We start from the raw sequence: 24,957 nt of genomic DNA, 5'->3' as shown, positions 1-24,957 counted from the left end.
AAGGGTTCCTGGCAAATCCGGGTTATGGATTGCATTTAAAAAGGCCCCGTGGGAGTGCAATGGGCCCCTGTCTTGCTGCTTAGCAATAATGGTATGGGTTTAGGTTCTGCTGTGTGTACTGGTGGTTGACTGCCCCCCAGCCCAGAGTGTGCATGGAAAATTGTCTGGCAGCCTCCCTGACAGCAAGCAGTGATAGTGCCCATGAAGGGGACCTTGTTGGGCCCGCCCCTTTCACGGTTATCGCTTCTCGGCCTTTTGGCTAAGATCAAGTGTAGTATCTGTTCTTATCAGTTTAATATCTGATACGTCCCCTATCTGGGGACCATATATTAAATGGATTTTTGAGAACGGGGGCCGATTTCGAAGCTTGCTTCCGTCGCCCTATGCATTGACCCGATATGGCAGTATCTTCGGGTACAGTGCACCACCCCCTTACAGGGTTAAAAAGAAAGATTCCTACTTTCATTGCTACCTGCTTGCTGGCTAGCCAGCTAGCCAGCCCTGTGGGCCTTGCTGCTGCTGCTGCAGCCAAAAAACAAAAGGTGGTGCTGCTGCTGCTTCTGCTGCTTCTGCTTCTGCTTGTGTCTGGCCGCTGTTGGAGCGTCCAGGCACAGGACTTCTGCTGCTGCTGACTAAATGGCCTCCTTAATTGGATCATTTGAGTAGCCAGCACACCTGTGCAGGTAGGGCATGACATGATAGGCAGCTGCCTTGATAGCGGGTGGGTGCTGAATGTTCCTAATTGACAAAATAAGATTAATGCTTATGAAGAAATATAAAATCTCATCCCTTCCCCAATATCGCGCCACACCCCTACCCCTTAATTCCCTGGTTGAACTTGATGGACATATGTCTTTTTTCGACCGTACTAACTATGTAACTATGTAACATAACATGGGGGGGGTCTCCTGGCTGTTCACACAGGTGTGTCATTGCTGTACATTGACCATGCATTGCTTCTGTGGTATTGCAAAGGCAAAGACAAATGCTTCCAGCCATCCATTGCACTAATGGATTGGTCATCAGCTGGCTGTCTATGTCCCGCATCAATATAGACCAAAGTACAGAGGGTTAGGCTATGCTATTGTGCACCTACCTGATGCATCAGAAGGTGCGAGGCCCTTGCTAAATTCTGTGCACAGACTTTGAGATCTATACTTTAGACTGTATCTAAACCTGCTCCAACATGGACTGACATTCTGGCCTACTTTCAGCCGATGCGACTTGTCTGTCGCTGAACAGTCGCTTTTTATGTATTCAGCACCTATGTATAATGTTGTAAAAATGCTCTAGAAGCTAAAGTCGCAGAAATGTCACACAATTTGGCCTGCAACTTTCTGTGCGACAAATTCAGACAGGAAAAATCAGTATAAATCCTTAGAAAATTATCCCCCAGTGTCTCCATCTGCTGGCGGTATTGAATAAGCATTGCTGCACTGATGGGGTATGCATTAGACGAAAAAAAAGAAGAAAAAGAAGAATAATACGCCCAGAAAAGAGGCGAAAAGGAGAAAAACGTAAAAAAACGTGAAAAAAAAGTAAGAGGAAGAGAAGGGAAAAAAAGGTGGAAATGGGTTTAAAAGTGATTTCGGCGGAGAAATATATATATATATATATATATATATATATATATATATATATATATATATATATATATATATACGCGCACACACACACATATATATAAACGTATTCTCCGTTGAGATATTGCAGCCGCTGCTGTGTCCAGGCCCAGGAGCCTTAGCACTGTGCTGTGATGTCACTCAATACCACTGACATCACTAGGTGTAAACAACATCTCTCCTTTGCTGTGTATGTGACTATGGAGCTGTTTGGTGATGTCGTCTATTATGGCCTTCATAGAAGCAACAGGAGATTGTTGCATCCATCTAGAACCCTCAGAACTACAGTGCTATGATGTCACTCACTTCCACAGGCCTTGCAGAGTGTAAACAACAACAACCCAGCTTTGTTGTGTATGTAACCATAGGGATTTGTGATGTCACCTAGAACCTTCACAGCAGCGACAGCTTTATGAGGAGCATCAGCACTGCTCTGCCTGAGCAGAACCATCACCGCCATAGGTTGTCAAATAACCCGGATTTAACCCACACAGGTAAGTCCAATGGGGTGCAGGCATGTCCTCTATGCTTACAGCTTCCCGTGGGTGTTGGTTTGATACCGTTTGGGGACAGCCAAGGAGGCATCTGCAGGCAACAAAGGTAGGTGTGTGCTTGTGTGTGTGTGTTTCCTATGCAGATCCTAAGCCCAGTGTCACATGCAAGTAGGAGGAGTAAGAAGGGTTCCTGGCAAATCCGGGTTATGGATTGCATTTAAAAAGGCCCCGTGGGAGTGCAATGGGCCCCTGTCTTGCTGCTTAGCAATAATGGTATGGGTTTAGGTTCTGCTGTGTGTACTGGTGGTTGACTGCCCCCCAGCCCAGAGTGTGCATGGAAAATTGTCTGGCAGCCTCCCTGACAGCAAGCAGTGATAGTGCCCATGAAGGGGACCTTGTTGGGCCCGCCCCTTTCACGGTTATCGCTTCTCGGCCTTTTGGCTAAGATCAAGTGTAGTATCTGTTCTTATCAGTTTAATATCTGATACGTCCCCTATCTGGGGACCATATATTAAATGGATTTTTGAGAACGGGGGCCGATTTCGAAGCTTGCTTCCGTCGCCCTATGCATTGACCCGATATGGCAGTATCTTCGGGTACAGTGCACCACCCCCTTACAGGGTTAAAAAGAAAGATTCCTACTTTCATTGCTACCTGCTTGCTGGCTAGCCAGCTAGCCAGCCCTGTGGGCCTTGCTGCTGCTGCTGCAGCCAAAAAACAAAAGGTGGTGCTGCTGCTGCTTCTGCTGCTTCTGCTTCTGCTTGTGTCTGGCCGCTGTTGGAGCGTCCAGGCACAGGACTTCTGCTGCTGCTGACTAAATGGCCTCCTTAATTGGATCATTTGAGTAGCCAGCACACCTGTGCAGGTAGGGCATGACATGATAGGCAGCTGCCTTGATAGCGGGTGGGTGCTGAATGTTCCTAATTGACAAAATAAGATTAATGCTTATGAAGAAATATAAAATCTCATCCCTTCCCCAATATCGCGCCACACCCCTACCCCTTAATTCCCTGGTTGAACTTGATGGACATATGTCTTTTTTCGACCGTACTAACTATGTAACTATGTAACATAACATGGGGGGGGTCTCCTGGCTGTTCACACAGGTGTGTCATTGCTGTACATTGACCATGCATTGCTTCTGTGGTATTGCAAAGGCAAAGACAAATGCTTCCAGCCATCCATTGCACTAATGGATTGGTCATCAGCTGGCTGTCTATGTCCCGCATCAATATAGACCAAAGTACAGAGGGTTAGGCTATGCTATTGTGCACCTACCTGATGCATCAGAAGGTGCGAGGCCCTTGCTAAATTCTGTGCACAGACTTTGAGATCTATGCTTTAGACTGTATCTAAACCTGCTCCAACATGGACTGACATTCTGGCCTACTTTCAGCCGATGCGACTTGTCTGTCGCTGAACAGTCGCTTTTTATGTATTCAGCACCTATGTATAATGTTGTAAAAATGCTCTAGAAGCTAAAGTCGCAGAAATGTCACACATATTTGGCCTGCAACTTTCTGTGCGACAAATTCAGACAGGAAAAATCAGTATAAATCCTTAGAAAATTATCCCCCAGTGTCTCCATCTGCTGGCGGTATTGAATAAGCATTGCTGCACTGATGGGGTATGCATTAGACGAAAAAAAAGAAGAAAAAGAAGAATAATACGCCCAGAAAAGAGGCGAAAAGGAGAAAAACGTAAAAAAACGTGAAAAAAAAGTAAGAGGAAGAGAAGGGAAAAAAAGGTGGAAATGGGTTTAAAAGTGATTTCGGCGGAGAAATATATATATATATATATATATATATATATATATATATACGCGCACACACACACATATATATAAACGTATTCTCCGTTGAGATATTGCAGCCGCTGCTGTGTCCAGGCCCAGGAGCCTTAGCACTGTGCTGTGATGTCACTCAATACCACTGACATCACTAGGTGTAAACAACATCTCTCCTTTGCTGTGTATGTGACTATGGAGCTGTTTGGTGATGTCGTCTATTATGGCCTTCATAGAAGCAACAGGAGATTGTTGCATCCATCTAGAACCCTCAGAACTACAGTGCTATGATGTCACTCACTTCCACAGGCCTTGCAGAGTGTAAACAACAACAACCCAGCTTTGTTGTGTATGTAACCATAGGGATTTGTGATGTCACCTAGAACCTTCACAGCAGCGACAGCTTTATGAGGAGCATCAGCACTGCTCTGCCTGAGCAGAACCATCACCGCCATAGGTTGTCAAATAACCCGGATTTAACCCACACAGGTAAGTCCAATGGGGTGCAGGCATGTCCTCTATGCTTACAGCTTCCCGTGGGTGTTGGTTTGATACCGTTTGGGGACAGCCAAGGAGGCATCTGCAGGCAACAAAGGTAGGTGTGTGCTTGTGTGTGTGTTTCCTATGCAGATCCTAAGCCCAGTGTCACATGCAAGTAGGAGGAGTAAGAAGGGTTCCTGGCAAATCCGGGTTATGGATTGCATTTAAAAAGGCCCCGTGGGAGTGCAATGGGCCCCTGTCTTGCTGCTTAGCAATAATGGTATGGGTTTAGGTTCTGCTGTGTGTACTGGTGGTTGACTGCCCCCCAGCCCAGAGTGTGCATGGAAAATTGTCTGGCAGCCTCCCTGACAGCAAGCAGTGATAGTGCCCATGAAGGGGACCTTGTTGGGCCCGCCCCTTTCACGGTTATCGCTTCTCGGCCTTTTGGCTAAGATCAAGTGTAGTATCTGTTCTTATCAGTTTAATATCTGATACGTCCCCTATCTGGGGACCATATATTAAATGGATTTTTGAGAACGGGGGCCGATTTCGAAGCTTGCTTCCGTCGCCCTATGCATTGACCCGATATGGCAGTATCTTCGGGTACAGTGCACCACCCCCTTACAGGGTTAAAAAGAAAGATTCCTACTTTCATTGCTACCTGCTTGCTGGCTAGCCAGCTAGCCAGCCCTGTGGGCCTTGCTGCTGCTGCTGCAGCCAAAAAACAAAAGGTGGTGCTGCTGCTGCTTCTGCTGCTTCTGCTTCTGCTTGTGTCTGGCCGCTGTTGGAGCGTCCAGGCACAGGACTTCTGCTGCTGCTGACTAAATGGCCTCCTTAATTGGATCATTTGAGTAGCCAGCACACCTGTGCAGGTAGGGCATGACATGATAGGCAGCTGCCTTGATAGCGGGTGGGTGCTGAATGTTCCTAATTGACAAAATAAGATTAATGCTTATGAAGAAATATAAAATCTCATCCCTTCCCCAATATCGCGCCACACCCCTACCCCTTAATTCCCTGGTTGAACTTGATGGACATATGTCTTTTTTCGACCGTACTAACTATGTAACTATGTAACATAACATGGGGGGGGTCTCCTGGCTGTTCACACAGGTGTGTCATTGCTGTACATTGACCATGCATTGCTTCTGTGGTATTGCAAAGGCAAAGACAAATGCTTCCAGCCATCCATTGCACTAATGGATTGGTCATCAGCTGGCTGTCTATGTCCCGCATCAATATAGACCAAAGTACAGAGGGTTAGGCTATGCTATTGTGCACCTACCTGATGCATCAGAAGGTGCGAGGCCCTTGCTAAATTCTGTGCACAGACTTTGAGATCTATACTTTAGACTGTATCTAAACCTGCTCCAACATGGACTGACATTCTGGCCTACTTTCAGCCGATGCGACTTGTCTGTCGCTGAACAGTCGCTTTTTATGTATTCAGCACCTATGTATAATGTTGTAAAAATGCTCTAGAAGCTAAAGTCGCAGAAATGTCACACATATTTGGCCTGCAACTTTCTGTGCGACAAATTCAGACAGGAAAAATCAGTATAAATCCTTAGAAAATTATCCCCCAGTGTCTCCATCTGCTGGCGGTATTGAATAAGCATTGCTGCACTGATGGGGTATGCATTAGACGAAAAAAAAGAAGAAAAAGAAGAATAATACGCCCAGAAAAGAGGCGAAAAGGAGAAAAACGTAAAAAAACGTGAAAAAAAAGTAAGAGGAAGAGAAGGGAAAAAAAGGTGGAAATGGGTTTAAAAGTGATTTCGGCGGAGAATATATATATATATATATATATATATATATATATATATATATATACGCGCACACACACACATATATATAAACGTATTCTCCGTTGAGATATTGCAGCCGCTGCTGTGTCCAGGCCCAGGAGCCTTAGCACTGTGCTGTGATGTCACTCAATACCACTGACATCACTAGGTGTAAACAACATCTCTCCTTTGCTGTGTATGTGACTATGGAGCTGTTTGGTGATGTCGTCTATTATGGCCTTCATAGAAGCAACAGGAGATTGTTGCATCCATCTAGAACCCTCAGAACTACAGTGCTATGATGTCACTCACTTCCACAGGCCTTGCAGAGTGTAAACAACAACAACCCAGCTTTGTTGTGTATGTAACCATAGGGATTTGTGATGTCACCTAGAACCTTCACAGCAGCGACAGCTTTATGAGGAGCATCAGCACTGCTCTGCCTGAGCAGAACCATCACCGCCATAGGTTGTCAAATAACCCGGATTTAACCCACACAGGTAAGTCCAATGGGGTGCAGGCATGTCCTCTATGCTTACAGCTTCCCGTGGGTGTTGGTTTGATACCGTTTGGGGACAGCCAAGGAGGCATCTGCAGGCAACAAAGGTAGGTGTGTGCTTGTGTGTGTGTTTCCTATGCAGATCCTAAGCCCAGTGTCACATGCAAGTAGGAGGAGTAAGAAGGGTTCCTGGCAAATCCGGGTTATGGATTGCATTTAAAAAGGCCCCGTGGGAGTGCAATGGGCCCCTGTCTTGCTGCTTAGCAATAATGGTATGGGTTTAGGTTCTGCTGTGTGTACTGGTGGTTGACTGCCCCCCAGCCCAGAGTGTGCATGGAAAATTGTCTGGCAGCCTCCCTGACAGCAAGCAGTGATAGTGCCCATGAAGGGGACCTTGTTGGGCCCGCCCCTTTCACGGTTATCGCTTCTCGGCCTTTTGGCTAAGATCAAGTGTAGTATCTGTTCTTATCAGTTTAATATCTGATACGTCCCCTATCTGGGGACCATATATTAAATGGATTTTTGAGAACGGGGGCCGATTTCGAAGCTTGCTTCCGTCGCCCTATGCATTGACCCGATATGGCAGTATCTTCGGGTACAGTGCACCACCCCCTTACAGGGTTAAAAAGAAAGATTCCTACTTTCATTGCTACCTGCTTGCTGGCTAGCCAGCTAGCCAGCCCTGTGGGCCTTGCTGCTGCTGCTGCAGCCAAAAAACAAAAGGTGGTGCTGCTGCTGCTTCTGCTGCTTCTGCTTCTGCTTGTGTCTGGCCGCTGTTGGAGCGTCCAGGCACAGGACTTCTGCTGCTGCTGACTAAATGGCCTCCTTAATTGGATCATTTGAGTAGCCAGCACACCTGTGCAGGTAGGGCATGACATGATAGGCAGCTGCCTTGATAGCGGGTGGGTGCTGAATGTTCCTAATTGACAAAATAAGATTAATGCTTATGAAGAAATATAAAATCTCATCCCTTCCCCAATATCGCGCCACACCCCTACCCCTTAATTCCCTGGTTGAACTTGATGGACATATGTCTTTTTTCGACCGTACTAACTATGTAACTATGTAACATAACATGGGGGGGGGTCTCCTGGCTGTTCACACAGGTGTGTCATTGCTGTACATTGACCATGCATTGCTTCTGTGGTATTGCAAAGGCAAAGACAAATGCTTCCAGCCATCCATTGCACTAATGGATTGGTCATCAGCTGGCTGTCTATGTCCCGCATCAATATAGACCAAAGTACAGAGGGTTAGGCTATGCTATTGTGCACCTACCTGATGCATCAGAAGGTGCGAGGCCCTTGCTAAATTCTGTGCACAGACTTTGAGATCTATACTTTAGACTGTATCTAAACCTGCTCCAACATGGACTGACATTCTGGCCTACTTTCAGCCGATGCGACTTGTCTGTCGCTGAACAGTCGCTTTTTATGTATTCAGCACCTATGTATAATGTTGTAAAAATGCTCTAGAAGCTAAAGTCGCAGAAATGTCACACATATTTGGCCTGCAACTTTCTGTGCGACAAATTCAGACAGGAAAAATCAGTATAAATCCTTAGAAAATTATCCCCCAGTGTCTCCATCTGCTGGCGGTATTGAATAAGCATTGCTGCACTGATGGGGTATGCATTAGACGAAAAAAAAGAAGAAAAAGAAGAATAATACGCCCAGAAAAGAGGCGAAAAGGAGAAAAACGTAAAAAAACGTGAAAAAAAAGTAAGAGGAAGAGAAGGGAAAAAAAGGTGGAAATGGGTTTAAAAGTGATTTCGGCGGAGAAATATATATATATATATATATATATATATATATATATATATATACGCGCACACACACACATATATATAAACGTATTCTCCGTTGAGATATTGCAGCCGCTGCTGTGTCCAGGCCCAGGAGCCTTAGCACTGTGCTGTGATGTCACTCAATACCACTGACATCACTAGGTGTAAACAACATCTCTCCTTTGCTGTGTATGTGACTATGGAGCTGTTTGGTGATGTCGTCTATTATGGCCTTCATAGAAGCAACAGGAGATTGTTGCATCCATCTAGAACCCTCAGAACTACAGTGCTATGATGTCACTCACTTCCACAGGCCTTGCAGAGTGTAAACAACAACAACCCAGCTTTGTTGTGTATGTAACCATAGGGATTTGTGATGTCACCTAGAACCTTCACAGCAGCGACAGCTTTATGAGGAGCATCAGCACTGCTCTGCCTGAGCAGAACCATCACCGCCATAGGTTGTCAAATAACCCGGATTTAACCCACACAGGTAAGTCCAATGGGGTGCAGGCATGTCCTCTATGCTTACAGCTTCCCGTGGGTGTTGGTTTGATACCGTTTGGGGACAGCCAAGGAGGCATCTGCAGGCAACAAAGGTAGGTGTGTGCTTGTGTGTGTGTTTCCTATGCAGATCCTAAGCCCAGTGTCACATGCAAGTAGGAGGAGTAAGAAGGGTTCCTGGCAAATCCGGGTTATGGATTGCATTTAAAAAGGCCCCGTGGGAGTGCAATGGGCCCCTGTCTTGCTGCTTAGCAATAATGGTATGGGTTTAGGTTCTGCTGTGTGTACTGGTGGTTGACTGCCCCCCAGCCCAGAGTGTGCATGGAAAATTGTCTGGCAGCCTCCCTGACAGCAAGCAGTGATAGTGCCCATGAAGGGGACCTTGTTGGGCCCGCCCCTTTCACGGTTATCGCTTCTCGGCCTTTTGGCTAAGATCAAGTGTAGTATCTGTTCTTATCAGTTTAATATCTGATACGTCCCCTATCTGGGGACCATATATTAAATGGATTTTTGAGAACGGGGGCCGATTTCGAAGCTTGCTTCCGTCGCCCTATGCATTGACCCGATATGGCAGTATCTTCGGGTACAGTGCACCACCCCCTTACAGGGTTAAAAAGAAAGATTCCTACTTTCATTGCTACCTGCTTGCTGGCTAGCCAGCTAGCCAGCCCTGTGGGCCTTGCTGCTGCTGCTGCAGCCAAAAAACAAAAGGTGGTGCTGCTGCTGCTTCTGCTGCTTCTGCTTCTGCTTGTGTCTGGCCGCTGTTGGAGCGTCCAGGCACAGGACTTCTGCTGCTGCTGACTAAATGGCCTCCTTAATTGGATCATTTGAGTAGCCAGCACACCTGTGCAGGTAGGGCATGACATGATAGGCAGCTGCCTTGATAGCGGGTGGGTGCTGAATGTTCCTAATTGACAAAATAAGATTAATGCTTATGAAGAAATATAAAATCTCATCCCTTCCCCAATATCGCGCCACACCCCTACCCCTTAATTCCCTGGTTGAACTTGATGGACATATGTCTTTTTTCGACCGTACTAACTATGTAACTATGTAACATAACATGGGGGGGGTCTCCTGGCTGTTCACACAGGTGTGTCATTGCTGTACATTGACCATGCATTGCTTCTGTGGTATTGCAAAGGCAAAGACAAATGCTTCCAGCCATCCATTGCACTAATGGATTGGTCATCAGCTGGCTGTCTATGTCCCGCATCAATATAGACCAAAGTACAGAGGGTTAGGCTATGCTATTGTGCACCTACCTGATGCATCAGAAGGTGCGAGGCCCTTGCTAAATTCTGTGCACAGACTTTGAGATCTATACTTTAGACTGTATCTAAACCTGCTCCAACATGGACTGACATTCTGGCCTACTTTCAGCCGATGCGACTTGTCTGTCGCTGAACAGTCGCTTTTTATGTATTCAGCACCTATGTATAATGTTGTAAAAATGCTCTAGAAGCTAAAGTCGCAGAAATGTCACACATATTTGGCCTGCAACTTTCTGTGCGACAAATTCAGACAGGAAAAATCAGTATAAATCCTTAGAAAATTATCCCCCAGTGTCTCCATCTGCTGGCGGTATTGAATAAGCATTGCTGCACTGATGGGGTATGCATTAGACGAAAAAAAAGAAGAAAAAGAAGAATAATACGCCCAGAAAAGAGGCGAAAAGGAGAAAAACGTAAAAAAACGTGAAAAAAAAGTAAGAGGAAGAGAAGGGAAAAAAAGGTGGAAATGGGTTTAAAAGTGATTTCGGCGGAGAAATATATATATATATATATATATATATATATATATATATACGCGCACACACACACATATATATAAACGTATTCTCCGTTGAGATATTGCAGCCGCTGCTGTGTCCAGGCCCAGGAGCCTTAGCACTGTGCTGTGATGTCACTCAATACCACTGACATCACTAGGTGTAAACAACATCTCTCCTTTGCTGTGTATGTGACTATGGAGCTGTTTGGTGATGTCGTCTATTATGGCCTTCATAGAAGCAACAGGAGATTGTTGCATCCATCTAGAACCCTCAGAACTACAGTGCTATGATGTCACTCACTTCCACAGGCCTTGCAGAGTGTAAACAACAACAACCCAGCTTTGTTGTGTATGTAACCATAGGGATTTGTGATGTCACCTAGAACCTTCACAGCAGCGACAGCTTTATGAGGAGCATCAGCACTGCTCTGCCTGAGCAGAACCATCACCGCCATAGGTTGTCAAATAACCCGGATTTAACCCACACAGGTAAGTCCAATGGGGTGCAGGCATGTCCTCTATGCTTACAGCTTCCCGTGGGTGTTGGTTTGATACCGTTTGGGGACAGCCAAGGAGGCATCTGCAGGCAACAAAGGTAGGTGTGTGCTTGTGTGTGTGTTTCCTATGCAGATCCTAAGCCCAGTGTCACATGCAAGTAGGAGGAGTAAGAAGGGTTCCTGGCAAATCCGGGTTATGGATTGCATTTAAAAAGGCCCCGTGGGAGTGCAATGGGCCCCTGTCTTGCTGCTTAGCAATAATGGTATGGGTTTAGGTTCTGCTGTGTGTACTGGTGGTTGACTGCCCCCCAGCCCAGAGTGTGCATGGAAAATTGTCTGGCAGCCTCCCTGACAGCAAGCAGTGATAGTGCCCATGAAGGGGACCTTGTTGGGCCCGCCCCTTTCACGGTTATCGCTTCTCGGCCTTTTGGCTAAGATCAAGTGTAGTATCTGTTCTTATCAGTTTAATATCTGATACGTCCCCTATCTGGGGACCATATATTAAATGGATTTTTGAGAACGGGGGCCGATTTCGAAGCTTGCTTCCGTCGCCCTATGCATTGACCCGATATGGCAGTATCTTCGGGTACAGTGCACCACCCCCTTACAGGGTTAAAAAGAAAGATTCCTACTTTCATTGCTACCTGCTTGCTGGCTAGCCAGCTAGCCAGCCCTGTGGGCCTTGCTGCTGCTGCTGCAGCCAAAAAACAAAAGGTGGTGCTGCTGCTGCTTCTGCTGCTTCTGCTTCTGCTTGTGTCTGGCCGCTGTTGGAGCGTCCAGGCACAGGACTTCTGCTGCTGCTGACTAAATGGCCTCCTTAATTGGATCATTTGAGTAGCCAGCACACCTGTGCAGGTAGGGCATGACATGATAGGCAGCTGCCTTGATAGCGGGTGGGTGCTGAATGTTCCTAATTGACAAAATAAGATTAATGCTTATGAAGAAATATAAAATCTCATCCCTTCCCCAATATCGCGCCACACCCCTACCCCTTAATTCCCTGGTTGAACTTGATGGACATATGTCTTTTTTCGACCGTACTAACTATGTAACTATGTAACATAACATGGGGGGGGTCTCCTGGCTGTTCACACAGGTGTGTCATTGCTGTACATTGACCATGCATTGCTTCTGTGGTATTGCAAAGGCAAAGACAAATGCTTCCAGCCATCCATTGCACTAATGGATTGGTCATCAGCTGGCTGTCTATGTCCCGCATCAATATAGACCAAAGTACAGAGGGTTAGGCTATGCTATTGTGCACCTACCTGATGCATCAGAAGGTGCGAGGCCCTTGCTAAATTCTGTGCACAGACTTTGAGATCTATACTTTAGACTGTATCTAAACCTGCTCCAACATGGACTGACATTCTGGCCTACTTTCAGCCGATGCGACTTGTCTGTCGCTGAACAGTCGCTTTTTATGTATTCAGCACCTATGTATAATGTTGTAAAAATGCTCTAGAAGCTAAAGTCGCAGAAATGTCACACATATTTGGCCTGCAACTTTCTGTGCGACAAATTCAGACAGGAAAAATCAGTATAAATCCTTAGAAAATTATCCCCCAGTGTCTCCATCTGCTGGCGGTATTGAATAAGCATTGCTGCACTGATGGGGTATGCATTAGACGAAAAAAAAGAAGAAAAAGAAGAATAATACGCCCAGAAAAGAGGCGAAAAGGAGAAAAACGTAAAAAAACGTGAAAAAAAAGTAAGAGGAAGAGAAGGGAAAAAAAGGTGGAAATGGGTTTAAAAGTGATTTCGGCGGAGAAATATATATATATATATATATATATATATATATATATATATATATACGCGCACACACACACATATATATAAACGTATTCTCCGTTGAGATATTGCAGCCGCTGCTGTGTCCAGGCCCAGGAGCCTTAGCACTGTGCTGTGATGTCACTCAATACCACTGACATCACTAGGTGTAAACAACATCTCTCCTTTGCTGTGTATGTGACTATGGAGCTGTTTGGTGATGTCGTCTATTATGGCCTTCATAGAAGCAACAGGAGATTGTTGCATCCATCTAGAACCCTCAGAACTACAGTGCTATGATGTCACTCACTTCCACAGGCCTTGCAGAGTGTAAACAACAACAACCCAGCTTTGTTGTGTATGTAACCATAGGGATTTGTGATGTCACCTAGAACCTTCACAGCAGCGACAGCTTTATGAGGAGCATCAGCACTGCTCTGCCTGAGCAGAACCATCACCGCCATAGGTTGTCAAATAACCCGGATTTAACCCACACAGGTAAGTCCAATGGGGTGCAGGCATGTCCTCTATGCTTACAGCTTCCCGTGGGTGTTGGTTTGATACCGTTTGGGGACAGCCAAGGAGGCATCTGCAGGCAACAAAGGTAGGTGTGTGCTTGTGTGTGTGTTTCCTATGCAGATCCTAAGCCCAGTGTCACATGCAAGTAGGAGGAGTAAGAAGGGTTCCTGGCAAATCCGGGTTATGGATTGCATTTAAAAAGGCCCCGTGGGAGTGCAATGGGCCCCTGTCTTGCTGCTTAGCAATAATGGTATGGGTTTAGGTTCTGCTGTGTGTACTGGTGGTTGACTGCCCCCCAGCCCAGAGTGTGCATGGAAAATTGTCTGGCAGCCTCCCTGACAGCAAGCAGTGATAGTGCCCATGAAGGGGACCTTGTTGGGCCCGCCCCTTTCACGGTTATCGCTTCTCGGCCTTTTGGCTAAGATCAAGTGTAGTATCTGCTCACTTGGTCTGGCTGGAAGGTTCCTGGGGTACCCGTGCCTTGGCCTTGGGGGATCGCTCTACCTATTTGGTGGAGCTTCACCCCCTTGCTGCTTTTGGGGTTACGGCTTACTCCCCAGGAAACGAGAAGTGATCACCAGGCAGCTACTGGGTCGCCTGGTTGCAAACAGAGGACGGAAGAAGATCTCGGCAGCTGAACAGACATGGCGGATATACCTGAATATGCTCGGGTCAAAAATGCTGTTCGATTTATCGTGGAGGAGCAAGCCAGAGGAGAAAAGAATCTGGACTTCTTAATCGTGGAGATCTTGTTTGGTCTGTTCCAAGTGCCAAGAATGGAGATCTTGACAGTCATGGATTACCCTCGAAAGGGGGTCTATGATGTTACTTTCAACAGCAAGTCTTTCTACAGAAAATTTTTGGAAACCTTGGAGAAAACCCGGAATCATCCAAAGATGGAAGGCATAAAATTGGTTGAGCACTTTGTGGACAATACCAAGCTGTTCACAGTTAAGATGTACTCGCCATACGCGAAAGAAAGTGACATCAAGCTCTTTTTGCAGGAATTTTGTGTGGAAGTAGAGGAAAGAGGTAAAGTCCTTAACCAACACCAGCTTTGGACAGGAAAATGGAAGTTCTTGTGCAGACTGAAAGAGGATGCGGGGGCGCCCGGAAGATTGTTGCTCCCACCAGCTCGGTTTAAAATAGGGAAGGACACAGGGGATTTATTTTTCCCAGAGATGGGAACTTTCTGCAAAAACTGCAAACAATACGGGCATGAAAGTTGTGGAAAGATAATATGTACCAAATGTCTAAAGGAAGGTCATGTCTTTTCTGAGTGTGGCCAAAGTAAGACCTGCAGGGCCTGTAAAAAGACTGGGCACTTCTTTAAAGACTGCCCGGAAAAATCTGAGGCTATGGAAGTTGGGGTGAAATTGAAGAGGAAGACAAAAGAAGAGAATATAGTTCCAGAGGCCAAAAAAGTTTCTGGCAAGAGCAAAGAAAAGTTGGACACAGGAAAAGAAATGGAAGAAGAAAGCGTAAGTGAGGCTTCTGAAGGGGAGCACACAGAGGAATTAAAGAAAATAATTCTCAGTGAGTATTTTTCTGGATATTTGGGTGAGGTGCTAGACCAAGCCCCAAAGGAAGAAAAAGAAATATTTGTTCAAGACCTAGTAAAATTTAAAATAAAAGTGAATACCCGGCTTGAAACTGTGAGGGGAAAAATAATGCAGTCCATGAAGCCTGATGTAAGGCGCTTCATGGCGACCTACCAAGTGTCACCATGGTTGGCAGTCCCTGTCAAAGAAGCTTTGAAGAGTGGAGCTCTTCAATTCGGTTTAATTGATTATTTGGCAGTTTTCGCATGGAGAAAGGGTTTCATTTTGGATTAAGGTTTATTTGAGTTATTGTTGTTAGTTGTTTTGTTGTTTTAATTTGTTTTATTCTGGAAATAAATAAAAAAAAAAAAAAAAAAAAGTTACCTGATGATGAGCACAAAAATCTAGTTCATATGAGATCTTAGAACTATGATTTAGTTCTGAGGGAAACTTAAAAAAAATCTGTTCTTATCAGTTTAATATCTGATACGTCCCCTATCTGGGGACCATATATTAAATGGATTTTTGAGAACGGGGGCCGATTTCGAAGCTTGCTTCCGTCGCCCTATGCATTGACCCGATATGGCAGTATCTTCGGGTACAGTGCACCACCCCCTTACAGGGTTAAAAAGAAAGATTCCTACTTTCATTGCTACCTGCTTGCTGGCTAGCCAGCTAGCCAGCCCTGTGGGCCTTGCTGCTGCTGCTGCAGCCAAAAAACAAAAGGTGGTGCTGCTGCTGCTTCTGCTGCTTCTGCTTCTGCTTGTGTCTGGCCGCTGTTGGAGCGTCCAGGCACAGGACTTCTGCTGCTGCTGACTAAATGGCCTCCTTAATTGGATCATTTGAGTAGCCAGCACACCTGTGCAGGTAGGGCATGACATGATAGGCAGCTGCCTTGATAGCGGGTGGGTGCTGAATGTTCCTAATTGACAAAATAAGATTAATGCTTATGAAGAAATATAAAATCTCATCCCTTCCCCAATATCGCGCCACACCCCTACCCCTTAATTCCCTGGTTGAACTTGATGGACATATGTCTTTTTTCGACCGTACTAACTATGTAACTATGTAACATAACATGGGGGGGGTCTCCTGGCTGTTCACACAGGTGTGTCATTGCTGTACATTGACCATGCATTGCTTCTGTGGTATTGCAAAGGCAAAGACAAATGCTTCCAGCCATCCATTGCACTAATGGATTGGTCATCAGCTGGCTATCTATGTCCCGCATCAATATAGACCAAAGTACAGAGGGTTAGGCTATGCTATTGTGCACCTACCTGATGCATCAGAAGGTGCGAGGCCCTTGCTAAATTCTGTGCACAGACTTTGAGATCTATACTTTAGACTGTATCTAAACCTGCTCCAACATGGACTGACATTCTGGCCTACTTTCAGCCGATGCGACTTGTCTGTCGCTGAACAGTCGCTTTTTATGTATTCAGCACCTATGTATAATGTTGTAAAAATGCTCTAGAAGCTAAAGTCGCAGAAATGTCACACATATTTGGCCTGCAACTTTCTGTGCGACAAATTCAGACAGGAAAAATCAGTATAAATCCTTAGAAAATTATCCCCCAGTGTCTCCATCTGCTGGCGGTATTGAATAAGCATTGCTGCACTGATGGGGTATGCATTAGACGAAAAAAAAGAAGAAAAAGAAGAATAATACGCCCAGAAAAGAGGCGAAAAGGAGAAAAACGTAAAAAAACGTGAAAAAAAAGTAAGAGGAAGAGAAGGGAAAAAAAGGTGGAAATGGGTTTAAAAGTGATTTCGGCGGAGAAATATATATATATATATATATATATATATATATATATATATATACGCGCACACACACACATATATATAAACGTATTCTCCGTTGAGATATTGCAGCCGCTGCTGTGTCCAGGCCCAGGAGCCTTAGCACTGTGCTGTGATGTCACTCAATACCACTGACATCACTAGGTGTAAACAACATCTCTCCTTTGCTGTGTATGTGACTATGGAGCTGTTTGGTGATGTCGTCTATTATGGCCTTCATAGAAGCAACAGGAGATTGTTGCATCCATCTAGAACCCTCAGAACTACAGTGCTATGATGTCACTCACTTCCACAGGCCTTGCAGAGTGTAAACAACAACAACCCAGCTTTGTTGTGTATGTAACCATAGGGATTTGTGATGTCACCTAGAACCTTCACAGCAGCGACAGCTTTATGAGGAGCATCAGCACTGCTCTGCCTGAGCAGAACCATCACCGCCATAGGTTGTCAAATAACCCGGATTTAACCCACACAGGTAAGTCCAATGGGGTGCAGGCATGTCCTCTATGCTTACAGCTTCCCGTGGGTGTTGGTTTGATACCGTTTGGGGACAGCCAAGGAGGCATCTGCAGGCAACAAAGGTAGGTGTGTGCTTGTGTGTGTGTTTCCTATGCAGATCCTAAGCCCAGTGTCACATGCAAGTAGGAGGAGTAAGAAGGGTTCCTGGCAAATCCGGGTTATGGATTGCATTTAAAAAGGCCCCGTGGGAGTGCAATGGGCCCCTGTCTTGCTGCTTAGCAATAATGGTATGGGTTTAGGTTCTGCTGTGTGTACTGGTGGTTGACTGCCCCCCAGCCCAGAGTGTGCATGGAAAATTGTCTGGCAGCCTCCCTGACAGCAAGCAGTGATAGTGCCCATGAAGGGGACCTTGTTGGGCCCGCCCTTTTCACGGTTATCGCTTCTCGGCCTTTTGGCTAAGATCAAGTGTAGTATCTGTTCTTATCAGTTTAATATCTGATACGTCCCCTATCTGGGGACCATATATTAAATGGATTTTTGAGAACGGGGGCCGATTTCGAAGCTTGCTTCCGTCGCCCTATGCATTGACCCGATATGGCAGTATCTTCGGGTACAGTGCACCACCCCCTTACAGGGTTAAAAAGAAAGATTCCTACTTTCATTGCTACCTGCTTGCTGGCTAGCCAGCTAGCCAGCCCTGTGGGCCTTGCTGCTGCTGCTGCAGCCAAAAAACAAAAGGTGGTGCTGCTGCTGCTTCTGCTGCTTCTGCTTCTGCTTGTGTCTGGCCGCTGTTGGAGCGTCCAGGCACAGGACTTCTGCTGCTGCTGACTAAATGGCCTCCTTAATTGGATCATTTGAGTAGCCAGCACACCTGTGCAGGTAGGGCATGACATGATAGGCAGCTGCCTTGATAGCGGGTGGGTGCTGAATGTTCCTAATTGACAAAATAAGATTAATGCTTATGAAGAAATATAAAATCTCATCCCTTCCCCAATATCGCGCCACACCCCTACCCCTTAATTCCCTGGTTGAACTTGATGGACATATGTCTTTTTTCGACCGTACTAACTATGTAACTATGTAACATAACATGGGGGGGGTCTCCTGGCTGTTCACACAGGTGTGTCATTGCTGTACATTGACCATGCATTGCTTCTGTGGTATTGCAAAGGCAAAGACAAATGCTTCCAGCCATCCATTGCACTAATGGATTGGTCATCAGCTGGCTGTCTATGTCCCGCATCAATATAGACCAAAGTACAGAGGGTTAGGCTATGCTATTGTGCACCTACCTGATGCATCAGAAGGTGCGAGGCCCTTGCTAAATTCTGTGCACAGACTTTGAGATCTATACTTTAGACTGTATCTAAACCTGCTCCAACATGGACTGACATTCTGGCCTACTTTCAGCCGATGCGACTTGTCTGTCGCTGAACAGTCGCTTTTTATGTATTCAGCACCTATGTATAATGTTGTAAAAATGCTCTAGAAGCTAAAGTCGCAGAAATGTCACACATATTTGGCCTGCAACTTTCTGTGCGACAAATTCAGACAGGAAAAATCAGTATAAATCCTTAGAAAATTATCCCCCAGTGTCTCCATCTGCTGGCGGTATTGAATAAGCATTGCTGCACTGATGGGGTATGCATTAGACGAAAAAAAAGAAGAAAAAGAAGAATAATACGCCCAGAAAAGAGGCGAAAAGGAGAAAAACGTAAAAAAACGTGAAAAAAAAGTAAGAGGAAGAGAAGGGAAAAAAAGGTGGAAATGGGTTTAAAAGTGATTTCGGCGGAGAAATATATATATATATATATATATATATATATATATATATACGCGCACACACACACATATATATAAACGTATTCTCCGTTGAGATATTGCAGCCGCTGCTGTGTCCAGGCCCAGGAGCCTTAGCACTGTGCTGTGATGTCACTCAATACCACTGACATCACTAGGTGTAAACAACATCTCTCCTTTGCTGTGTATGTGACTATGGAGCTGTTTGGTGATGTCGTCTATTATGGCCTTCATAGAAGCAACAGGAGATTGTTGCATCCATCTAGAACCCTCAGAACTACAGTGCTATGATGTCACTCACTTCCACAGGCCTTGCAGAGTGTAAACAACAACAACCCAGCTTTGTTGTGTATGTAACCATAGGGATTTGTGATGTCACCTAGAACCTTCACAGCAGCGACAGCTTTATGAGGAGCATCAGCACTGCTCTGCCTGAGCAGAACCATCACCGCCATAGGTTGTCAAATAACCCGGATTTAACCCACACAGGTAAGTCCAATGGGGTGCAGGCATGTCCTCTATGCTTACAGCTTCCCGTGGGTGTTGGTTTGATACCGTTTGGGGACAGCCAAGGAGGCATCTGCAGGCAACAAAGGTAGGTGTGTGCTTGTGTGTGTGTTTCCTATGCAGATCCTAAGCCCAGTGTCACATGCAAGTAGGAGGAGTAAGAAGGGTTCCTGGCAAATCCGGGTTATGGATTGCATTTAAAAAGGCCCCGTGGGAGTGCAATGGGCCCCTGTCTTGCTGCTTAGCAATAATGGTATGGGTTTAGGTTCTGCTGTGTGTACTGGTGGTTGACTGCCCCCCAGCCCAGAGTGTGCATGGAAAATTGTCTGGCAGCCTCCCTGACAGCAAGCAGTGATAGTGCCCATGAAGGGGACCTTGTTGGGCCCGCCCCTTTCACGGTTATCGCTTCTCGGCCTTTTGGCTAAGATCAAGTGTAGTATCTGTTCTTATCAGTTTAATATCTGATACGTCCCCTATCTGGGGACCATATATTAAATGGATTTTTGAGAACGGGGGCCGATTTCGAAGCTTGCTTCCGTCGCCCTATGCATTGACCCGATATGGCAGTATCTTCGGGTACAGTGCACCACCCCCTTACAGGGTTAAAAAGAAAGATTCCTACTTTCATTGCTACCTGCTTGCTGGCTAGCCAGCTAGCCAGCCCTGTGGGCCTTGCTGCTGCTGCTGCAGCCAAAAAACAAAAGGTGGTGCTGCTGCTGCTTCTGCTGCTTCTGCTTCTGCTTGTGTCTGGCCGCTGTTGGAGCGTCCAGGCACAGGACTTCTGCTGCTGCTGACTAAATGGCCTCCTTAATTGGATCATTTGAGTAGCCAGCACACCTGTGCAGGTAGGGCATGACATGATAGGCAGCTGCCTTGATAGCGGGTGGGTGCTGAATGTTCCTAATTGACAAAATAAGATTAATGCTTATGAAGAAATATAAAATCTCATCCCTTCCCCAATATCGCGCCACACCCCTACCCCTTAATTCCCTGGTTGAACTTGATGGACATATGTCTTTTTTCGACCGTACTAACTATGTAACTATGTAACATAACATGGGGGGGGTCTCCTGGCTGTTCACACAGGTGTGTCATTGCTGTACATTGACCATGCATTGCTTCTGTGGTATTGCAAAGGCAAAGACAAATGCTTCCAGCCATCCATTGCACTAATGGATTGGTCATCAGCTGGCTGTCTATGTCCCGCATCAATATAGACCAAAGTACAGAGGGTTAGGCTATGCTATTGTGCACCTACCTGATGCATCAGAAGGTGCGAGGCCCTTGCTAAATTCTGTGCACAGACTTTGAGATCTATACTTTAGACTGTATCTAAACCTGCTCCAACATGGACTGACATTCTGGCCTACTTTCAGCCGATGCGACTTGTCTGTCGCTGAACAGTCGCTTTTTATGTATTCAGCACCTATGTATAATGTTGTAAAAATGCTCTAGAAGCTAAAGTCGCAGAAATGTCACACATATTTGGCCTGCAACTTTCTGTGCGACAAATTCAGACAGGAAAAATCAGTATAAATCCTTAGAAAATTATCCCCCAGTGTCTCCATCTGCTGGCGGTATTGAATAAGCATTGCTGCACTGATGGGGTATGCATTAGACGAAAAAAAAAAAGAAGAATAATACGCCCAGAAAAGAGGCGAAAAGGAGAAAAACGTAAAAAAACGTGAAAAAAAAGTAAGAGGAAGAGAAGGGAAAAAAAGGTGGAAATGGGTTTAAAAGTGATTTCGGCGGAGAAATATATATATATATATATATATATATATATATATATATATATATATACGCGCACACACACACATATATATAAACGTATTCTCCGTTGAGATATTGCAGCCGCTGCTGTGTCCAGGCCCAGGAGCCTTAGCACTGTGCTGTGATGTCACTCAATACCACTGACATCACTAGGTGTAAACAACATCTCTCCTTTGCTGTGTATGTGACTATGGAGCTGTTTGGTGATGTCGTCTATTATGGCCTTCATAGAAGCAACAGGAGATTGTTGCATCCATCTAGAACCCTCAGAACTACAGTGCTATGATGTCACTCACTTCCACAGGCCTTGCAGAGTGTAAACAACAACAACCCAGCTTTGTTGTGTATGTAACCATAGGGATTTGTGATGTCACCTAGAACCTTCACAGCAGCGACAGCTTTATGAGGAGCATCAGCACTGCTCTGCCTGAGCAGAACCATCACCGCCATAGGTTGTCAAATAACCCGGATTTAACCCACACAGGTAAGTCCAATGGGGTGCAGGCATGTCCTCTATGCTTACAGCTTCCCGTGGGTGTTGGTTTGATACCGTTTGGGGACAGCCAAGGAGGCATCTGCAGGCAACAAAGGTAGGTGTGTGCTTGTGTGTGTGTTTCCTATGCAGATCCTAAGCCCAGTGTCACATGCAAGTAGGAGGAGTAAGAAGGGTTCCTGGCAAATCCGGGTTATGGATTGCATTTAAAAAGGCCCCGTGGGAGTGCAATGGGCCCCTGTCTTGCTGCTTAGCAATAATGGTATGGGTTTAGGTTCTGCTGTGTGTACTGGTGGTTGACTGCCCCCCAGCCCAGAGTGTGCATGGAAAATTGTCTGGCAGCCTCCCTGACAGCAAGCAGTGATAGTGCCCATGAAGGGGACCTTGTTGGGCCCGCCCCTTTCACGGTTATCGCTTCTCGGCCTTTTGGCTAAGATCAAGTGTAGTATCTGTTCTTATCAGTTTAATATCTGATACGTCCCCTATCTGGGGACCATATATTAAATGGATTTTTGAGAACGGGGGCCGATTTCGAAGCTTGCTTCCGTCGCCCTATGCATTGACCCGATATGGCAGTATCTTCGGGTACAGTGCACCACCCCCTTACAGGGTTAAAAAGAAAGATTCCTACTTTCATTGCTACCTGCTTGCTGGCTAGCCAGCTAGCCAGCCCTGTGGGCCTTGCTGCTGCTGCTGCAGCCAAAAAACAAAAGGTGGTGCTGCTGCTGCTTCTGCTTCTGCTTGTGTCTGGCCGCTGTTGGAGCGTCCAGGCACAGGACTTCTGCTGCTGCTGACTAAATGGCCTCCTTAATTGGATCATTTGAGTAGCCAGCACACCTGTGCAGGTAGGGCATGACATGATAGGCAGCTGCCTTGATAGCGGGTGGGTGCTGAATGTTCCTAATTGACAAAATAAGATTAATGCTTATGAAGAAATATAAAATCTCATCCCTTCCCCAATATCGCGCCACACCCCTACCCCTTAATTCCCTGGTTGAACTTGATGGACATATGTCTTTTTTCGACCGTACTAACTATGTAACTATGTAACATAACATGGGGGGGGTCTCCTGGCTGTTCACACAGGTGTGTCATTGCTGTACATTGACCATGCATTGCTTCTGTGGTATTGCAAAGGCAAAGACAAATGCTTCCAGCCATCCATTGCACTAATGGATTGGTCATCAGCTGGCTGTCTATGTCCCGCATCAATATAGACCAAAGTACAGAGGGTTAGGCTATGCTATTGTGCACCTACCTGATGCATCAGAAGGTGCGAGGCCCTTGCTAAATTCTGTGCACAGACTTTGAGATCTATACTTTAGACTGTATCTAAACCTGCTCCAACATGGACTGACATTCTGGCCTACTTTCAGCCGATGCGACTTGTCTGTCGCTGAACAGTCGCTTTTTATGTATTCAGCACCTATGTATAATGTTGTAAAAATGCTCTAGAAGCTAAAGTCGCAGAAATGTCACACATATTTGGCCTGCAACTTTCTGTGCGACAAATTCAGACAGGAAAAATCAGTATAAATCCTTAGAAAATTATCCCCCAGTGTCTCCATCTGCTGGCGGTATTGAATAAGCATTGCTGCACTGATGGGGTATGCATTAGACGAAAAAAAAGAAGAAAAAGAAGAATAATACGCCCAGAAAAGAGGCGAAAAGGAGAAAAACGTAAAAAAACGTGAAAAAAAAGTAAGAGGAAGAGAAGGGAAAAAAAGGTGGAAATGGGTTTAAAAGTGATTTCGGCGGAGAAATATATATATATATATATATATATATATATATATATATATATATATATATATACGCGCACACACACACATATATATAAACGTATTCTCCGTTGAGATATTGCAGCCGCTGCTGTGTCCAGGCCCAGGAGCCTTAGCACTGTGCTGTGATGTCACTCAATACCACTGACATCACTAGGTGTAAACAACATCTCTCCTTTGCTGTGTATGTGACTATGGAGCTGTTTGGTGATGTCGTCTATTATGGCCTTCATAGAAGCAACAGGAGATTGTTGCATCCATCTAGAACCCTCAGAACTACAGTGCTATGATGTCACTCACTTCCACAGGCCTTGCAGAGTGTAAACAACAACAACCCAGCTTTGTTGTGTATGTAACCATAGGGATTTGTGATGTCACCTAGAACCTTCACAGCAGCGACAGCTTTATGAGGAGCATCAGCACTGCTCTGCCTGAGCAGAACCATCACCGCCATAGGTTGTCAAATAACCCGGATTTAACCCACACAGGTAAGTCCAATGGGGTGCAGGCATGTCCTCTATGCTTACAGCTTCCCGTGGGTGTTGGTTTGATACCGTTTGGGGACAGCCAAGGAGGCATCTGCAGGCAACAAAGGTAGGTGTGTGCTTGTGTGTGTGTTTCCTATGCAGATCCTAAGCCCAGTGTCACATGCAAGTAGGAGGAGTAAGAAGGGTTCCTGGCAAATCCGGGTTATGGATTGCATTTAAAAAGGCCCCGTGGGAGTGCAATGGGCCCCTGTCTTGCTGCTTAGCAATAATGGTATGGGTTTAGGTTCTGCTGTGTGTACTGGTGGTTGACTGCCCCCCAGCCCAGAGTGTGCATGGAAAATTGTCTGGCAGCCTCCCTGACAGCAAGCAGTGATAGTGCCCATGAAGGGGACCTTGTTGGGCCCGCCCCTTTCACGGTTATCGCTTCTCGGCCTTTTGGCTAAGATCAAGTGTAGTATCTGTTCTTATCAGTTTAATATCTGATACGTCCCCTATCTGGGGACCATATATTAAATGGATTTTTGAGAACGGGGGCCGATTTCGAAGCTTGCTTCCGTCGCCCTATGCATTGACCCGATATGGCAGTATCTTCGGGTACAGTGCACCACCCCCTTACAGGGTTAAAAAGAAAGATTCCTACTTTCATTGCTACCTGCTTGCTGGCTAGCCAGCTAGCCAGCCCTGTGGGCCTTGCTGCTGCTGCTGCAGCCAAAAAACAAAAGGTGGTGCTGCTGCTGCTTCTGCTGCTTCTGCTTCTGCTTGTGTCTGGCCGCTGTTGGAGCGTCCAGG

At 45.8% G+C, this 24,957-nt stretch overlaps 11 non-coding genes and 1 pseudogene across 11 annotated transcripts; all 12 read left to right on the top strand.

Moving 5' to 3' along the window:
* The first annotated feature begins 239 nt into the window (after window positions 1–239).
* Window positions 240–430, top strand: LOC130316141 (U2 spliceosomal RNA). The gene has a single exon (XR_008863516.1). It is a non-coding gene; the product is annotated as a U2 spliceosomal RNA (small nuclear RNA).
* A 2,107-nt stretch (window positions 431–2,537) lies between these two features.
* Window positions 2,538–2,728, top strand: LOC130316140 (U2 spliceosomal RNA). The gene has a single exon (XR_008863515.1). It is a non-coding gene; the product is annotated as a U2 spliceosomal RNA (small nuclear RNA).
* A 2,082-nt stretch (window positions 2,729–4,810) lies between these two features.
* On the top strand, window positions 4,811–5,001 carry LOC130316139 (U2 spliceosomal RNA). The gene has a single exon (XR_008863514.1). It is a non-coding gene; the product is annotated as a U2 spliceosomal RNA (small nuclear RNA).
* A 2,087-nt stretch (window positions 5,002–7,088) lies between these two features.
* Window positions 7,089–7,279, top strand: LOC130316138 (U2 spliceosomal RNA). The gene has a single exon (XR_008863513.1). It is a non-coding gene; the product is annotated as a U2 spliceosomal RNA (small nuclear RNA).
* A 2,087-nt stretch (window positions 7,280–9,366) lies between these two features.
* Window positions 9,367–9,557, top strand: LOC130316137 (U2 spliceosomal RNA). The gene has a single exon (XR_008863512.1). It is a non-coding gene; the product is annotated as a U2 spliceosomal RNA (small nuclear RNA).
* Window positions 9,558–11,639: 2,082 nt separating this feature from the next.
* LOC130316136 (U2 spliceosomal RNA) lies at window positions 11,640–11,830 on the top strand. Its single transcript, XR_008863511.1, has one exon. It is a non-coding gene; the product is annotated as a U2 spliceosomal RNA (small nuclear RNA).
* A 2,088-nt stretch (window positions 11,831–13,918) lies between these two features.
* On the top strand, window positions 13,919–14,071 carry LOC130316146 (U2 spliceosomal RNA; annotated as a pseudogene).
* Window positions 14,072–15,490: 1,419 nt separating this feature from the next.
* On the top strand, window positions 15,491–15,675 carry LOC130316144 (U2 spliceosomal RNA). The gene has a single exon (XR_008863519.1). It is a non-coding gene; the product is annotated as a U2 spliceosomal RNA (small nuclear RNA).
* Window positions 15,676–17,761: 2,086 nt separating this feature from the next.
* Window positions 17,762–17,952, top strand: LOC130316135 (U2 spliceosomal RNA). Its single transcript, XR_008863510.1, has one exon. It is a non-coding gene; the product is annotated as a U2 spliceosomal RNA (small nuclear RNA).
* A 2,082-nt stretch (window positions 17,953–20,034) lies between these two features.
* LOC130316133 (U2 spliceosomal RNA) lies at window positions 20,035–20,225 on the top strand. The gene has a single exon (XR_008863509.1). It is a non-coding gene; the product is annotated as a U2 spliceosomal RNA (small nuclear RNA).
* Window positions 20,226–22,309: 2,084 nt separating this feature from the next.
* On the top strand, window positions 22,310–22,500 carry LOC130316132 (U2 spliceosomal RNA). Its single transcript, XR_008863508.1, has one exon. It is a non-coding gene; the product is annotated as a U2 spliceosomal RNA (small nuclear RNA).
* Window positions 22,501–24,587: 2,087 nt separating this feature from the next.
* On the top strand, window positions 24,588–24,778 carry LOC130316131 (U2 spliceosomal RNA). Its single transcript, XR_008863507.1, has one exon. It is a non-coding gene; the product is annotated as a U2 spliceosomal RNA (small nuclear RNA).
* The last annotated feature ends 179 nt before the right edge of the window (window positions 24,779–24,957 follow it).

This window comes from Hyla sarda, unplaced genomic scaffold, assembly GCF_029499605.1.
Source record: "Hyla sarda isolate aHylSar1 unplaced genomic scaffold, aHylSar1.hap1 scaffold_1910, whole genome shotgun sequence".
In the NCBI taxonomy this organism is placed as follows: Eukaryota; Metazoa; Chordata; class Amphibia; order Anura; family Hylidae; genus Hyla; species Hyla sarda.
Note: the sequence above shows the minus strand (reverse complement) of the source record. Positions and strands in the feature narration are given on the sequence as shown.